The following is a 19,313-nucleotide window of genomic DNA, read 5'->3' as shown; positions in this document are numbered from 1 at the left end:
CCTCAACTTGCCGCATTTTGAAACAAGCATGCAGAACGTATATGAAGTGGAGCAGGAAAACCCTAGCGTGAATATCATACTGAATTTATTTCTCTTCATTAAGTCAGCTGTTGTGTTCATGTTAGCTGATTTCTTGTTAAGAAGCAGTGTTATTTTGCTTTGTTTTGCCCTAAGCAGTCAGCAGCAAGGACCCCACTGATGTGATTTTCAGTTGACAGAGAAGCCGCAGTTGGCTGGAACACTTAATGCTTTTCACATTGATGGAAAAAAAAAAACAAAAAAAAAAAACATGTTGAATTTGACTCTGTAAATTGACTTAATGACTTCCCATCTAACAGTACATCTGTCTCACCATACATCCACATGTAGTCACTATGTAGCAGATGCATTTTTTTCTGTTTTAGCCCCCCATACAGACTAAAACAGTGTGTGTTCAGTGTGTTCTGGGTAAACAGAGCTTTTCCATTACCATTTAAACCAGTCCATTAAGGTCAGGGACTGCGTGTCTGGAAATGAAAGAAGACAGCATTGAGTTGCCTCCAACTTTCTCTGTGATCGGTAATTGTAATGCCTGTATAGGTGAATACATGTCTGTCCCAGATGTTGGCTGCAATGTGCAATTTTGTTGTTTGTCAACTGAAAAGAGGGCAAATAAGAAGAGATTTAGCTGATCCTCTGTTGTTCAGCTGTGGATAGAAACAATTTGGAAAACTGAGCAAAATCTTTTTCTCATGAAAACAGCGTTTTAGAATTTAGACAAATTGATGTTGACGTATACTCTCAATCTCATCCACGCTTGTTGCTTTTTTACTGTCACTGTTGTTTATGAATATCGCTAGCCATGGAGGAAAACCACGTCTCTACTTTCAACCAAAGCTCTGATTGGTTGAATGTTTCTCCAGCTGTTGGAAACAGGTGTCGGCTGGACACAACACGAGACCTATCGGAATCGACGGACAATTCGAACAAGATGTGGGACACAATCTCAAAAAGAGAAGTCATCAAACTCAGAGAAGTCTGAGAAGATTCAGACTCAGAAGAAGTTGGTATGAAAAAGCTGGAGACATGCTGAAATACCTATAAATTACTAGTTTGATGAGAGAGAAGACAGAAATGTGGCTGTATGATTGGTCTGCATGCATTTACTGATTGAACAAAGAATATAGTCTTGTAAGTTAGCAGCGATATAGCACTGCCCACTCAAGGGGTCTGCGTTAATGTGTCCATTGAAAGAACCAAACTGTACTTTTTACTAAGCTAGTGTTACCATTACATGCTTTCATGACTTTGTTACTCTGCTTTGTAAAAGCACTTTCACAATAATAGCTGTTGGCAGAGTGTAACATTAACTGCTGTTACATGATGTGGTAAAAGGCTTCAACACTTTATTTTTCTGCTCTTTGTGGTTGAACAAGAAACCTCATTAGGAAGGAGTGAGGTATCAAAGTAAGAAGCTTTCTCCTGAATGACTAGAAAATACATTTTCTCAGTAAAATGTTTGCATCAAAGTCAAAAGAGACCTTTTTTCTGACTTTTAAATGAATCCTTACCTGACAGAGCCATCTGGTCACAGTGATGAGTAACTCTTTAACAAGAAACTGGGATGGACAAGCCATCAAGGACTTTGCATCTCCGAGCAGGTAAGGTTTCTGTAACTTGAAAGGATTATTCCATCATCACTAAATTTAATTTGAGAATTTATTTTAAAGAGATTGAGAGAAATACTCCAGGGACGGCTGAGCCAGACTGAATAATGAAGCAAAGCTAAATGCTAATTCATTATGAGTGTTAGGCCTATCAGACCCAAGTAGCTGAGAGACAGAGAGAGAGAGAGAGAGAGACGGGAAATGAAGGTGACAGACAGACAGACAGGCAGGCAGACACCATGAGCGGAAGAATGAACAACAGAATCTCAATGCATGGTAGGTCACGTCTGAGAAAACACAGCCGGCAAAGTAAATTAAAGTAAGTGAAATGGAGAGTGAAAGGACAGAATGAAGAAAACAGGGAAAGTGAGAGAGAATAATTTGTTGTAAGGGAGGGAGTGAGATATCAAGAAACAGCAAGAGAAAAAGGAGGTGGGGAAGAAGGTCAGGAGGTCTTAATAGAGCAGCGAAGGAGGCTGAGGCTGCAGAGGAGTCGTCAGTCCCACCTGCTGGTGATTTGCCCTGAGATAGAGGCCCACTTGTTCATTACTGACTGGGATCATGCCCTTTATTTTACAACGCACATGCACGACAACACCAGCAACCAGCATCTTAAAAGCCTCATCACCTCAGTGGAAAAACACACACACATCCATGCACATGCACGCTCACACTAAGCGCCGATATATTACAAGCTCGCTCATGCTGTTTTGGTGAGTGATACTGGAAGCAAGACCATTAAATTCAGTTTTGTGAGCAGCCTGTGATGCAACAACAAGGATCTGTACTGTAACTCCCCAGTTTAATAAAGACTGTTTTTATTGTGTGTGTGTGTGCTGTGTGTAGATAGCTGTGGGTGCTGTGCCCTTGTCCATGGATGCATCTCAATCACCAACCAGCAATCTAATAGAAGCAATCCTCCATACAGGACATCCTTAAGACCCTTGGTGCATTTTTCAAGGTCAACCATCGTTCTCACACACACATACACACACACACACACACAGTCGTGTACACACTGAGATCAAAAGCTCCTTCAACACGCCCACATACCCTCGGTCACCTTCCCAATCAAATCCTCTCACCATGCAGCCCATCAAAGCTCTTTCTCTCCTCTCACACTGTCTCCTCCTGCAGAAACATCACACTCACATTTTTTTTCCCTGAAGCCCTAACCTTCTGCATTTCACAAACTCCCATGTCTCCTGAACTCCTCACTCTGCTAGGAGTTTTAAGCCTTAAAGGGAAATTCAGGCTTCAAACAATCATAGAATAAAAACAACACTGAAACCGTCTAATGGAAACATCCATCAGAGTTTACAGACTACATAACACTAAGTCATATATGTCCATGGCATAATTCTAACAATGTTTACCTCTAATTAAATCAGTTCAGATAATATGGCTACTGTTTGCTTTATCTATTTAATCATTTGACTCCCCGTGTATTTTGCATAGTTTGATTTCAACTATTACTTTGATGAGAAAAAATGTTGTAATAAAAAAAATAGAAATGATGACCAAAAATGATGACAAATTGTAGAACTAAGATATCTTTTCGAAGAGCCAATGGCAATCTCCCTCTCTCTGGCTCTTTCGTCACTGTCTTTCCCCAGGGGTGGTTGAAAACTATCACTTTACCACTGTGTCCATTTACTGGAAAAAGACATAAGCAATAAGCAGCTGTCAACGCAGAGGACAAACATTTTCACATCTTCTACTTTTCTGTCACCCTCCAAAGTCTTTCTGTATAGTCTATCCCTTTGACTCACCCCCTTCTTCCATTTTCACTCAGTCTTCTTTTATTTAATTTTATGTCAGTATTCCCATCTTCCTCTCTCTGTTAATTATGTCCTCTTCCTCTCATCCTTCTCATCAGTGATCCTACAATGTCTTATTTCCGCTTTGTGTCCCTTCTAACACAAGCTTGGAAGCAGAAAGGACAGCGATGCTCTGCTTCAGTTAGCTGTCACACTGCTGCACTAAAAGGGTTATACCGTTGGTGGGAGTGTGTGCCTGCTTTTATGTAAATATGTGTGTTTCTGTAGGAGTCGTACTGTTGGAGTAAAGAGGTTATACAGTGGAATGGTAACAAGAGAAGTTTAAAGAAAAAAGATAGAGAAGACATGGGACTAGAAGGACAGAGCTTTGGATACACTGAAGTATTGAAGAACTCACAGGGAGGAAAGGTTGTGATCGGGAGTCTCTCACTTCTCTTGCAAGTCTTTCCCTCCAGCACCGTGGGATGAGTTTTTTTTGTTTTTGTTTTGTTTTGTCTTCAAGAAGTCAAGACTGGGAATAGTGATAAAGTTAGAAACCCAAACAAGTTAATGAGGAGCAGGAAATAATGAGCTGATTGCATGATTAGAGACATAATTCTTCAGTACACTGCCCCCCTCAGCCATTTCCTCTTTATCTTTTCCGGGTACTGTATGAGAGCAGCAATAATATGAAGTAGCCTCTGTGTTCAGGCTTCAGTGAGGTCGCTCTTTGCTCGGATTCAGACGACCATAGTAAAATGGCCATGAAATCCCTACCCATCCTTCACTTTGATCGTTGAAAAGGCAGACAGGAAACTAGTCAGCCATGCTGTCCGGAGGGGCGCAGAGTCAGGTAAAGGTAATTGCTTAGCAAGAGAATGAAACAGGAGATAGGATCAGGAGGAAAGGGAGAGAGGTGACAGCCTATAATTGGAAATGGAGAAAGAAGAAGATGGTGGAAAAAGAGGAAGAGAGAGGTGGGGGCGGTAGAAGGACAGAAAGACGAGTGGCTAGCTGATACACCTCATGCAAGCCTGCTGTCATAAGCCATATGCACACTGCCACAACGTGACATAACACATGGCCACCCATGTCATGTTACCACACATGGCAGTGTAGCATGGGTAAACAGAGCCATACATGTCTCACACCAGAGTGCACAAACAAGTCTTCAGCTTTTTTCAGCAGCCATGCAAGTAGTTATCCTTTCAGATTTTTATGTGTACAATTTATGACTGCACACTGTGGGCAGGACAAATAAAAAACAAAGTTAATCTAATGTGTAATGTCACCACAAAATCAAGTACTGACATGAAAGTAATGTGACTGTTTAATTTGTCACACGACATGAAACATGACTACATTCCAGCAGCGGAGGTTTATTTACATGCATCACGCTGACAGCTTACGAAACCCATTATGAAATGCCGCTAGTGGTATACAATAATGTTATAACAAGAAGTAGATGGCAATAAAGCATGACCACGCACACACAGAGACATACACATGAAATCTCATCCTCGTTCCTTTGCTGCAAGTATCTGAGGGCAAGTGGGGAGACTTGTCAGGGTGGGTAGTCATCAACCCTTAAGATCTGCGAACATGCACTGTTGCGTTTCAAATGTTCCTGTGCGCTATTGGTAAGAACAGAGCAACCATTAAGAATAAAGTGTACATGTCTGTGTGTATGAGTGTGTAGATTATAAATGAACATACCCAGGACTGAAGTGTGGTCCCTGATGCCTCCTCATCTGTCCAGCGTGTGTGCGTATGTGAATCTATTTTCCTCTCCTGGTGGCCTACAAGTTGCAGACAGAGCTCCACACGTGCCAGCCCTCCACTCCTCAGGTCCCCCTCAGTCTGTCTCTGTCTCACTCTGAGACCCTGGCATCAGCAGCTGTACCAAGCCTGCCACTCATCCCCCTCTTTTCTCTCCTTCTCCCTCCCGCCCTCCCGCCGGCAGGCTCCTGGGTACACACCTCCTTTCACTCCTTGTTGGTAATTGTCCCAAAAAAACTGATCCCAGCATTCACAGGAGGAGGGCTCATGCGAGATTTTCTTCTCCCTCAGACAGTGCTCCTCAGCGGGTCAGGGTGCCCTCCATCTTCCACGGCATGGATGTGGAATTATGAGAAAGGAGAGAGAGGATGGGGAAGGAGCGTGCTGTTGCTGTAGCTGTTGCCTCTGCCTCCTTCAGTATGAGCGCCTCTCTCTCGCTTGGCATGCTTTTCATCTCTCTCTCTCTCTCTCTCGCTCTCTTTCTGCTCCCTCTCTCTTTATCTCTCCCCCCCTCCCTTCCTTTTCTCAGTCACTGTCTATCTGCTGCTGCTCCAGCTGTTTGGATTCACAATTCAGTGTGCTGCAGGGCATACGGCTTAGGGAGTCTGTCTTAACAGCCAGGCAAGAAGAAAAACGAAGAGACCGAGAGCTGAGATTTAGGAGGCGGAAAAGCAGGAAAGACAGAGATGCTTGTATTTTGAGCCTGGAAGAAAGGACAATAAATTATAATTCAAAAAATTCATTTATGAAGTGCTATACTGAAGAACACCAAGAAATGTTAAGATTGCAGTTAGAATAAATAAGATTCAATAAAATACAAAAGAAATTAAAGCAAACTGACTTTGTTGATTCCCCAGCAAGATAAGCATCCAGCCATTATAGCAGCTCTGTGAGGCTGCGCCTGAGAAGGTTTGAGTCGTTCTGTTGGGCTTAGAGGCTCAGGAAACAGGACCCAAAAGCATCATGCTGAACCATGACTTCAAACTTACTGTGAGTCTTAAATGGAAAAGCAGGTACATGGAGAGGCATCAACACAGGCAAACAAATCCGAAAGCTAAGACAAAGGCAAAAAAAACCCAACGACCAAGAGTCAAAAAACACTGGAGAGTCAATACACACAAAGAAATGCTGGAATGTATAACACAAGTGAACATAACGAACTGGCAACAAACACAGGCAGAGCACAGGAGTATGTATCAGGGGGGAGGATGAAACAGGTGAAACTAATCAAGGTGGGCTAGTATTCAAAAAAGCAGGAACAGACAACAATAGGAAGTGTAAAGCAAAAACAATACAACAGGTGACTAGAGTATACTAGACTGAAACAGGATAATAATAAGAGGATAATTCTAGACTGACCAATAGTATGCTACCATGCTGACTTAGAGCAGGTGTACCATCTCATACTGACTGACTCATCAAAAGCAATGAAAACTCTGGTTCTGTTTCCAGTCCAGTCAGTGGTCAACAGGGACAGGAAGGAGACTGATTTAGGAGGTTGAGTGATTGAGTCATTGGTAGAAATTTACAGGTATTTAATCATAAACCAAAATTAAAAGGCTGACCTGACAACACACTCTACATAAAAACACAGAAGATTATCAAATTACTGTTCAGCCATTCAGACATAATTTGACTGGCGTGATCCAAAAATTGATTCATTATCAGTTGTAATTGTCTATATTGATGATGCCTGTCGGTATTATATACTTTCATACAAAATAACGTGTTTATATTTTGAAATTTGGGAAACACTTTTTATGCAGCAGACATGCTATTCCTCCATCAGCTGGTTAGAAAAGGCTTTGAGGATTCTGAACAGGATTTGGATGCCTTCAGAACAGCAGTAAGTGTTGTTAAACTTTGAATCTTGTGAATTTATCAAAGATTGCCAGGGATTTAGTTTCCAGAAAAACACAAGGATGGCTTTGTGACTTGAATATAATGACAATAGGCCTGCATGAAAGACAAATTGGGACTACAAGAGAAGAAGAAGAACTTAATTCTAGAATAATGTGTTTATAGGAGAAAGAACTAGCTTGTCTGATGGGCTCCAGCAGTTTGTACCAGAGCTGAGGCACCCTTTTTAACATGCATTAAGGATCATACGGGTTGTTAACAAGTCTAAATTAAGAGCTAGTTCCATATGTACCTACAGGCTGCCAAAATGCAAAAAATTGGGTTTTATGTATTCATCTAATGGGGCTTGTGGGTATCATGGCAGCAGCATTCTGAAGCAAGTGGCATCAAACTGCTCCTGACATAGTACTTATGAGCATAGCATACAAAAGGGGGATTTAGGTTCCAGAAATTACTCTTTTGGGGATGTCATTCTTCTGGTGGGTTTGTTCTGTTTAATCACCTCCCCCAATTTGCCTGAAGCGTACAGAGAGAGGGAGCGAACGAGAGGGAGAGAAAATAGACATTTTTATTGTTCAGTCCTGTTGCCTTGTCAGGGTAAATCAGATCACAGAGTGCTGAGATTCACACACACACACACAGAGAGAGAGAGAGAGAGAGAGAGAGAGAGAGAGAAACTCACTCTTCTAGCGTGACTGACTGCCCCTGAGGTCAGTTAACAGCTCATCGCAGGAAAGGAGAAGTCTAGTCTGTGACCCTGAGGCCAGGGGTCGGGCATGTCATGATGCATGGTGAAGGCAAAGTGCAGCAAACACCTACTACTCCGCCAATCTGACCTGCCCACACACACACACACACACGAACATTCTCCATCACGTTTTTCTCCTCCACTGTAATCCTACTCGGTTCACTCCGCTCCACTTCTATTGTAAAAATATGTCTAAATACGCTGGTTTCATCTCACTCACCACATAAACAGGGCACCCCTGTATGTGTGACAATGAGTCAGCATGCACAATAGCAGGACCCTGACACTGAAGCAACTAAATGGAAATCGGTCATCATTAAATTTTGCTATTAACATCTGTGCTTTTCCCAGGGACACGGGTCAAAATGTTTTCCATTCCCGAAAGAAGCACATTACTTTCAGAAATTACTCAACAGCAGAAGTTGTTAGTTGCATTAATCTGCTTCGTTTCTTCTTTGCTTTGTTTCTTTCTACAGCATATGCTTAATGTTATCCAGCCTAGTACTGTCAAAGGTGCCTTTAATCAAGTCCAAAGCCTGAACACACATATGCAGTATATTTAACACATGTAAAATGAAGTATTTTTAGGCCGTGAGTTCTGACACTTCACTTGCCCCTGCAGCATCTATTTTGCATGTGGAGGACTCCATAGTCAATTAAGTGATTCTAAATATGAAACACTTCTTTAGTAAAGGCTTCTGTTATTAAAGTTGTAATTTTTTTTTTTTTTTGGTTAGGTTTAGTCACAAAAACTACTCAGATAATTTTCAGAAATGATCATGCATTATGTTATGTTATGTTATGCAGCTTACGTAATACAGTTGCATAACAAAGTTTAAGTTAGATAAATCTACTTAATTCCAAAATCCTGTGTTTGACCCACTAAAACACCCTGACTACCTCCTAACTTCTCGCTCTTTATACTGCTAATCTAGAGGGTAGATATTATGTTAGAAGGGTAACTACAGCGTCATGTTTAGGGAAACTGACCAGGCTGCTGTTATCTGACACATTGGGAGTAAGAATGCGCTGCATTTAACAAGCTGCTAGGCAACAGTTTGAACTGTTTGTACAGCTAGCTCATCGTTAGAACCAGAAACTTCACGAAGCTTTCCAGAAATCACATCCACACAGTGAATCTGAGGAGTTCCTGTCTCTGCTGCATCTCCACATCTGTGCCAGGCTAACGTGTCTGGGACTGTCTGTCCACATCTGGCCATCTTGGTAAGACAGCAAATAAGCCAACCTCCCAAAGTGGATCAGCTTGTCTAAAAGTAATTAGCAAAGTTTAAATAATAATTCCTTGCACTTACTGTCTAATGCTCACCTGTGACCCAGACATGGCTAGCATATTCATGCTGATAAAGTTTGATACTTTAAGTTGTGAACAGGAATTATTAAGTGCTATCACTAGGATCACTTTTGCCTCATTGCCTTCAATTGAGCAACAGACAAATGGTGCACTGGAATAACTCAGTTGCACACAATCACATTCCTGTCAATTAGAGGTGTTTTATCTACAGATAAATCCAGTGCAGCAGGGACTGCTGTGACCCAGTCGGATTAGGGTTGCTCTTATCTCATGACAATGAAACCATTGTGCTCTAACTGAGTGATGCACATTTAGCAGACCTGCGTGTTGTTGTCCCTGCTTAAGTTCAAGAGGCAATATTTCACTTTGTCACCTGCAGATATATTTTGAAGGTGTTGGTTAAATTTTTATATCGTCCTAAACCAATTCCAGAATGAGGATATCATTTGTTGAAGCATTTGTTAACAAAGTCTTTTCAGATATATATGCCTGAATTATTGTATATATTATGTTTGAATTTTGAAATTATTGTGTCATCTAACTCAAACACCAGAGAAGCAGGTGGTGTTTTTACACTGTTGTTTACATTAAGAACAACCTTTCCACTGTACAGATGATTAAATGGAGTGCCAGAGAACAAACAAATGAGTATATATAGTATTCTTTTCTGAACTACATTTATCACTTTAAAAATATGTACTGCTGTCTTAACACACTACTGCATTTGTTTATTGCCACAAATTGTTCTGGATAAGGCAGATGGCTGGCTGCAGAGATCTCACATTTCTATAACTGCACCTTCTGCGTCAAGGTCATGAAATAATTTCCATCACTCAGCTTCATGGACAATTCTGGTAATTGTTTCATGGCTCCACCTTGAACGATGGCAAATATATCCTTGTGGGTGTACAGTGACTGCATGCCCAAGATGTCTTCACATCGGGTGCAGCACGTGAAGATCATGGCTGGAAATGTAAGAATCTGATACCGGCGCGGGTCGCGCATAGCAGCCGAGTGACTCTCCTTTCTTGAAGCCCCACTTTTGGGAGGACACTGACATTTAAGGACAGAATAGAATGACATTTTAGAAGAGTTCATGTGGGACATGGGTCAGACATAACTGTATCAGATCGCTTGGATAGAAAATTGCAGGACCTAACTGGGACAAAGTGTCCTGTAAGGAAAAAGAATGCTTAATAGTTGCATCAAGAATCCAATTTATTCATTAGTAATATAAGAAAATGATAAATGGAGCAACTGAGTTTATTCTTCATGAACAGGATTTTATTTCAATTGTTGGGATGATTCATGCTTACACTTACCTTTCTCTGTCATCTTATGCTTAAGTACCTCAATATATGCAAATCAATTCCATAATAAGAGCGGCTTCTCAGCGATGGAACAGGAAATTTGATTTAAACATTCATACATTATGGATGTTTTTCTTGTTCTAGCCTACGCGCCCCCTCTCAGCTGCTGTGTCATGAAACTAATCACAGCCTTGTTCGTTATTGTTATGTTTGCCAACTTCTCTGCGTCTCGCCTGTTGGAAAGGCAGACAGTCAAGAGATGTGGACTTACATCTCTGGCCGTGGTCACACTCACAAAAATACCACACGCTTCTCATATGACTTGAGCTATTTCTCATCATGTAACTCTACACTGAGGATGTGGCACTCTGTCACTCCCAAACATGCTAAAAATGTACACATGCAATGTTCAAGGGTCACCCAAAATGTTGAGTAATTTCCTTGGATTTCTAAAGAATAATTTTTATTTATCTTTTAGCTTTCTATCTGTGAACATAGAAAGAAAGTTATTAGTTGCTATAATCACCTCAGTCCCTTTCTAATACAAGTACACCGCCAGAGATGAGGGACAAAATTCTTTTTCAGTTCTGTTCTGCAAAAAATGTATTCCAAAGGTCAGTGGGAGATTTAATGCATTTGCCACATCAAATATTTTTGGGTTTTGTTGGACACAGTAATTCTTGAACAGCAGCAAAACTAATTAGTTCTCATTCTGCTAACTGAGGCGCAGAAACACTTCAGGGTGATCCTGGTAACTAGTGAAATATCTCCAATTCTATTGCAGTCATGCAGTCACAGTTTTACAACTAACACTCTTAAGTCTTTTTTGAGCACCTTTGAAGACTCAGTGGTGTATTTATTAGTTGTTAGTGTCACTAAGAAACTGATATTGTGTCGTGCTGGGCTTGCAGCACATTTTTATTTGCAGTAAATTACTTTAGATAGAGTCTTTATTGATCCACAGAGAGGATAATTCAGTTGCTGCAGCAGTATGAGGACAGAAATAAGTACTGATAAACAGAAAAAGAGGAAAATAAATGATAATGAATAAACAAAACTAAACAATTTAAGACAAAATTACATGGCAATGCGACGATGTGACAAAGTCAGCAAGTTTAGTAACCTACATGTTAAGAGTGTTCGTCGGACTAATATGTAATGTGATTACACAATGTTACAAAGTGTTTATCTTTATTAATGTAGAAATTGAATATGAAAGTATCTAATCTAATTAGCAGTACAACATGCTAGCAGGTAACCTATTCTCCTTGAGAATACCTGCAATAGGGTCAGTATTTGAGTATTTAAGACTGCTTTTCTGAGAAAAGTCTCTGTTTGTGTAGACTGGACAGAAGCACTTTATCTGTGTATGACCATAATAAACTGACTGCCCTTTAGCTTGGCCTGTGGTCTCAGAGGGAGCAGCTTATTCACCGCTCCTTCTACCTGAGCCAGCCGTGACATGTCAGGTAATAACTTTGTTTTCAGTACAGCCCCAAACAAAATGGATCTATCCCCTTTCTTGCTCATCTTTTCCATCATTCCCTATTTGACTCAGAGAGAAAGATCACAGATCACACACTCATTAGCACTGATATTAGGGAAGAGAGAAATAGCAGTTAGCTGTGTTGTTAACTATGTTGGCAGTGCAACATTGTTATCTCTTCCACTGCATGCGCGTGTGCGTGTGGGTGTTACTGAGAGTCTTATCAGTGGAAACAGACGTGGACGTGAGCAGGGTGGCGAGCAGGAGGAGGATGTGGAGGGGTGGGGGAGTGGGAGCAGGGTGGAAGAGGGTGGGGGTAGAAAAGCAACAGTGAAATGGAGGGATAAGAAAAGAAATAGGAGACTGAAAGCGGGCTGAGACGAGTAGATAGACACATGGAGGATATCAAAAAGGTATAATGCATTGTGAACGAGGAGAACGGGAGATAAAAGGCAAAACTGGAGGAGAGTGGGAGGGAAAGGGGGAGGGAATGGGACGTGATCCGGATGGAAAGTGGGAGCTGAGGGAGGGACTGGGAGAAAGAAGGCAACAGAAGTTGGGCAAAGGAGAAAATATCTAAAATGTGATAAGAAAGATTGGGCAGGTGAGGAGTGATTGGCTTCAGAAATGAGGTTTCTGATGAACTGATCTTCTGTGCAGGAGCCCTGAGGCTGAGCAGATGCCACTACTGGCTCAGAGTATGGCCATATTGGTTTAGATTGGCTTAAAGACTGTAACATACTTAAAGTGAATTCTGAACCTATACAAAGATGGTGGCTGCAAATGTAATCACTCATATTTACCCTGTTTGTAGTGCTTTTAGCCATTTTATATCAAGATATAAAATTTCAGATATTTCCTACAAAATGCCCTCAGATTCTCACAAAGGATCAAAAAAATGTACCACCTAACGTACAACTCAACACTAATGATAGGCAGTATCCCTCAGGAAGACATCATTAACTCATCCTTCAGTGCATTTTGTTCCCACAACACTGGTGCCTCATGTCCCATATAAAGAAAATGCTGTCGTTCTGCTGAACAGGCTCATGATTCCACGTTCACACAGCCTGAAGCCTGAAGCCTGAAACGTGTTTCTGTGTCTGAGAGTCAGAAAACATTTGTGAGAACCATGTGCAATCCAAGTATTCTGTCCCAAACAACCAATATGAAAACGCACATCTTGAGTCCAAAACACTACAACATGTGATTCATATCTCCCACTGGACTCCCAGCACCATCCTCTGCTCCCAGTCAAATTCCTTCTCTATTACATGAAAAACAGCATAATGTCTTTAGAACAAATTCACGCATCGAGAAATGGATTCTGGAGTGTGTCAGGAAGAAATAGCTCAACCCAAAAGTGCGTGCTAGCTGAATAAGTGCTTACTCCCTTGTTGGAGGTTGTGACCGTATCCTCTATTTATTAGGCGATGATGTTGGCTCTGCCATAATTGAATTCAGATCCGAATGTTCCACTAATCTGAGCACTTTAAAGATTTCTCATACATGTACATTATATAAATTTCTACAATATACAATTTTCTGAAAATTTCTTACTGGTCATTGAACTGTTGGATTCATTAATGTAAAAGTTCTGAATGTGCTTTTCCCCCATTTCATTTTTGTCATTTGTCCTTTATTACATTTTTATGTTGAGCACATAAAGATACATTAAAAAAACACACAAGCTTTATTTTGTGTATTAAAAATGCAATGCAAATTAAATTTATCATGATCTCAGTGTCCCTGTTGTCTAGTGGTTTAAGATACCAGCAATAGGACTCTTGTCACATGTTGTCAGCTTTGCTCTCTCTCTGTGTTAATAATATTCCAGGATATAAAGAAGAAATGCTTATATAAAAAGGTGTTTTCAAATATGAAAAATGATGAAATAGCAATGAATCATATAAAGAGGAGAATAAACTGTCTGAGTGCTTTGCAGTTTGATTCAATTGGTCAGCATTTGTATGAATTATATGGGACTACAGACACTGTAGCTGAGGTTTTGAGGCCATGCATGGATCATCTTCTCTGCAACCATGTGATATCCATAAGCCTGTCCCTGCAAATGTTGTGTCTTTGCAGAAACATGCCAGGCTTGACACATGGGCTTACAGAGACCTTCAGTACAGGAAATGCTGTGGCTCCACATGTGACTGCTGTGAGGTGTTTCTCTCCTCTACCTCCACACCAACAGCTCGGTCAGACTAACCGGCAGCCACGGGCAGGGAAAACTCTCTGAACCGGATGCAAATCTTCAGCGTGGCACAGCACCGTGTGATACCATCAGCGAGAAAAGGACATTATCAGCGTTTTGCCCTACAAACACTCCACAGCTGTGCAACGTCCTGAAGGCAAACACACGTTGCCTTGCTCAGAAGCCAAAGCAGGCAGCCAGAGTGTTTATGAGGTCCAGCAAAAAGCTGCACATGAAAAAAGAGAGAGGTGAGGAGAGATGAAAAGAAGTGTCAAAAAATCAAAAAGTAAGTGGTACACATTAGTGGGATGGAGATATGCTACATTTTAGAGGAAACTGATAGCAAAGTAGAAAAAGAGATTAATAATAATCATATCCGGAGAGGAAAGACAGTGTGTGCCTGACAGAGATAGCTGAAGATAGAGAAAATGATAGAGAGAAAGAGGGAAGAGCTTGCATATGTGTGTGAAAATGGAAACAACTCTGCAAGGTGGAGAGAGACGGAGTGAGTGTGAGAATTAAGAGATATGGAGATATGACAGGAGAGGCCTTGTGAAAATCAATACAGCATTGACTGCAGAGAGATAAAGTGGATTGAGGGAGAACTGGGCCAGAGGAGGGGAGAGACTGGTGACAATAAACCTGAAAGAAGGGTAAAGGAGGCAGCAGGAAAGGCGGAGAGAGAGGCACAAGAGTGTTAAGGAGAAAAAAGATAGAGAGGGCGTGATGAATATAAGAGAGAGCAAGATGATGTGAGAGGAGCTGTTGTTTATCCTCAGGCTGCTCTCTTCGAGGAAGGACAAGGATGTGGGGGTGGTTAGCAACATTTACTGACACAAACTGTGAGCGTGTGTGTGTGTGTGTGTGTGTGTGTGTCTGTTCATTTTTCACAACAACCAGCCACCAATAACATTATATAAGACCGATCAAAACAGAAGAAACCATGGCAACTGTAATCCAACAGCTTCACAAACATAGAGGGAACACACAGTATTAGGTGTGACATTGCAATTACAGATGCTAAAGATTTTTTTATATCAAAAATATCTATTTTAAATAATCCACGCCTGATGTTATTTTTTGCTATGAGGAGTGAAGAGCTCGCAGCCTCACAGGAAAGAGATGTTTTTGTTATCGTGCCACTGCAGACCACATGGCTCTTAGTCAGAAAATTCCTGAAGGGAGCCCAGACAATGACGAGCATAGCTGCTGGGAGATGAGCGTATTTCAGGCCTGAAACAGAGGCATGATGGACAGAAGATCAGGGCATCTGGGTCACAGTCCCAAATGACTCCCTCGCTTCCAAAAACTCAGGCACGAGCCTCCAACGGCTGTCTGGATCCCCAGCTTAGGAGAGGATGAAGGGGATCAATGAGGTAGCTTCAGAGAATGTCGTTTCACTAGCCACAGCTTAAAAGCTCATTTACATCTGTTTCACCCTCACACAGGGCTAAAGTGGGCCTTGGATGGCCTAAATACCAGTTACTCCACCTGTCTTTACTCTTCGGCCCATGGAGCATCAGACGTTTTTTTATTTTTGCAGTTTCACTATGTGTCTATAGTTTCCTTCAGTTTGAGCGTCTCTGTTTCTGATGCTTGGTGTAGCTGTAGAGATCAAAAGAGATTATTTTATTGGTATTGAAACACTTTTTTTCAAGTGTTACCAAATGAACCTCTCTATCTGTCCAATATTCCAACCAGGTATTTTTTGAGCATTCAACAATTTTCCAGGTCTACTGTTGCCCCTGTCCTATGAAACCTGTTGCTGGCACCACATTCAGAATAAGCCGAAATCAATCAGGTCAAAGATCAGGCCTACAGACATAGTCATCTCTACAGCTTTGTAAAAATAATGGCTAAAAATCATAGTGCATGCTAATAGCTGTAGATGTGAGGGTGTATGGCTGTCTGTCTTTATGTGTTGTGACAGATGGCGACCTGTCTAGAGTGGACCCTGCATCTCACCCATTGTGAGCTGGGATATGTTCCAGCCCCCTGTGAACCAGGACAAACACGTATGGATAATATTTCTGTGAATTCATGGTAAATTCCCCAAATTCCCAAATAACACCTCAATAAAAATAATGCAGATTTAGTATAGAAAACTGTACCAAGTGCCGTTGCATATCCTCAGCACACTTACTTCTGTTGCACTCTAATCATAAAGACAACATACTGCAATGAAATGCTTGGTTAAATAGAAAGAATTTGAAAATAACCCACATTGCCTGGAGTGACTATGTGATGGAATATTGCATGAGCCGCTGTGACAGATGCCCTGTTATTGGCTCTCATTGGAAACTATTTCTTCAAGGGCACATGCCTTCTGCCTTCTGTTTACTCCTACCACATTTCTGATAACAATATTACATCAGCAGGTGATGCTGAGAGGTAGACAATCAGCTGCAACCCCATCACTGACCCAATGACACGCCAACATTTGTGGAGTCACTGAGGTAGTTGAGATGGTGATGGTGAGACGGACACTGGATTAACTAGATTCAACTCAACAGTGTGTCCTACTGCTGAAATATAAACATACATCACATATCTGCTGCTCTCTTCTTTGCAGTGGCCTCAAGTGATACTAAGATTTGATAGTAAAGTTTTAATTATTGCATAAAAAGCCTCTCTGGGTCTGCCAGCTGCCTCCTATTTCAAACTGCGATTTCCTCATTTCCATGAGAAGGCCCTCAGGTGCATGTAAGACTCCTGACCATTAAAGTCGAAATTTAAAAAGCAGCCAGATCTTTCTTTTTTAGTTTGTAACTAAATCTCTAAGTCTCTAAATTTTCTGCTGTGTGTGGCAAATGACCTCATGGTTTCGCCTCTCATCTAATAATTTTTGATGACCTTAATACTGGCATATGATGTGGCAGCATTTTGTGGTAGACTGTGCAAAATAGGAATTGTTATGATCAAAGAAATACAGGCATTCTGTGAACCTCTTAACAAGTTAAGGAAAACTGCACCCGCTCAGGTGTTTTCCTTGAGTGGTGTGACGTCTGCTGTGACATGATGTCACTGATCTTCATGTACTAATAAGAATGTTGAAGGTGTGCATTATCCAACAAGAACAAGCTCAGCAAAGCAAACAGGAAAATGAAAGAAGCGGTCAGTTCATTGCTTTAGGGAAATATAAGCCTTTTTCACTGAATATGTATCGACACAGTAGAAAATGCACAAGCTTGAGTAATAAAATTAATCATGACTGAATTCCATTTAGCCGCTTCAGTTTCACGGTCAAGACTTACTGGAAACAGAATTGGAACAGAGCCATGTTGTTAGTGGCACCTGTGTGCTATGTCTGCTTTGACAAAGGTCTGTTTGCTCTAAACTGTATGCATAATGTTTTTTGTCAGGTAGGCGAATGCGTGACCTGCCGTACACGGACTCTGATTGGCTTGCTCTGATATTCTTACGTTAACAGTCTCAGACCTCAAGCCGAAAGCTAACAGACCCAACCAGCGATGGCAGTGAACATTAGCCACTCAGAGGCAGCAGAGGGCAGGTCGTCGCCATCCTGGGAAAAAAAACACAACATTTCTAAACTGTACATGTGTGATATCATAATTCTGCCTGATGATTAATTCTGTAAGCCGCTGTTGAACATATGTTCAAAATATATGTCATGCCACATGAGTTACGTTTAGATATTTTCTATCTGTTCTGTATTTAGCTGACAGTATGACTCATCCCAAGAGGATGAAGACTAAAGACAGTGATCCCCTGACTTTCCCTCTAAAACCACCCAGAGTTTCTCATTTCTGTTTTGAGTGAAATGTTTCAACGACTATTGGACTGATTATCGTACATTCATTCATTCATTCATTCCCTCAGGATGAAATCAGTCAATCCTCTCCAAATCAAATTTGGTAAAGGGTACACCAATCAGGATTTTGGGGAAAGTGGTCACGATTGCTGGAAACAGTATCAGCTGAAGCCCATCACCAATTACTGGTCAAAAAGTTGTTTCTTTACTGTATTGTCATCTAAAGCAGCTCTGTTGTGGTCAACAGATTGATCCCTGTTGGAGCCCTGCAGGGTGCTAAGCCAGTTTAGTGGCGCATGAAGAAAATGTCTTTCATGTTTACCTGTTTGGCCTTACAGACAACCGAAGAACTGAACGATATTCATTAGACTGAATACTAACGGATAATGATTGGTGGTTGATCACTCGGAACACCCTTTAAATTTCAAAATGGTTTGCAACAAGATTTGAATTGGATTTCTACAGAAGTGTCGCAGTCCAGATGTACATAACATCAACGTCAAATCCGGCGCCACAGAAGTGCGGCTGAGTAAAATGCTGCCACTAGCAGAGCACTAAGCACCATGGAGAACAGCAGTCCATGTCCAGTTCTCATAACACCTACAGTACATTGTTACTATAGCAACTCATGCAGATAGGTTGGTGATCCTCACACAAATCTGATCTGGTCACTTGCAAAAAACAGTGTGGACAGTCTGTGCTAAATGTCTTTTTTTTTTTCTTTTTTTGAGAAACAGTTCTGATTTGCCTGCAGTCTGAACAAAGCCTCAATCTTGTTAATGTTCACCAGATATGTAAGTAATACTGGTGGTTTTAAAATGGAAAGTTTACCAAGGATTTACAAAGAGAAATCAACAATAATGATGCCCACTATGAACGTGTTCATTTATACAAACAAAATACCCAGAGGTAAATGCAAACAGTCCAGTAATGAGCTTTCAAAAATGTAATTAGAGAAGATCTTGATCTGTGTAATTGCTGCTTTTTGGAAACTGAAGCAAAGTGCATCTTAACTAACCCTGTGCCATTACAATCTATTGTCAAATTCTTGTGTTTTCTAAACAATCGGTTCAATTATGCTCCACCATACATTCATCACATGCATTCATCTGTTTTGTCTGGTGCTGCAGCGTATTACGAATATCTTTAATACTGGAAGGCAAATGGAGCAATTGTTGAACATGTTGTTATAACAGTTATTCTCTTATATTGTGAAACCAGCTTCACTGGATGAAAAGCTGCTGTTGTTTTCAGGCACTCAACACTTCGTTTTTTGATGATTTTGATTCATAAGAAGCCAAACATAAGGCACAAATGTTTATGCACATAGTCTTCTATGTTGCTTTCCTTATTCTGTGCTCCAAAAAGATGGGAGTGGAGCCGGAAGATGAGTCCTTGTACACACTGGCTCGAGATGAAATGAAAGAAAGATGAGTCAAT

The 19,313-nt window shown here is 41.1% G+C and overlaps 1 protein-coding gene across 1 annotated transcript in view; it reads right to left on the bottom strand.

The window, feature by feature from the left end:
• Positions 1–5,865, bottom strand: part of LOC124069808 (leucine-rich repeat and immunoglobulin-like domain-containing nogo receptor-interacting protein 3) — a 34,431-nt gene extending 28,566 nt beyond the window's left edge. Inside the window, exon 1 of the mRNA XM_046409263.1 lies at positions 5,123–5,865. The gene's annotated coding sequence lies outside the window, so the exon portion shown is untranslated. The remainder of the gene's footprint in view (positions 1–5,122) is intronic.
• Between the last annotated feature and the right edge of the window lie 13,448 nt (positions 5,866–19,313).

This window comes from Scatophagus argus, chromosome 13 (genome assembly GCF_020382885.2).
Source record: "Scatophagus argus isolate fScaArg1 chromosome 13, fScaArg1.pri, whole genome shotgun sequence".
NCBI classification, from domain to species: domain Eukaryota; kingdom Metazoa; phylum Chordata; class Actinopteri; family Scatophagidae; genus Scatophagus; species Scatophagus argus.
Note: the sequence above shows the minus strand (reverse complement) of the source record. Positions and strands in the feature narration are given on the sequence as shown.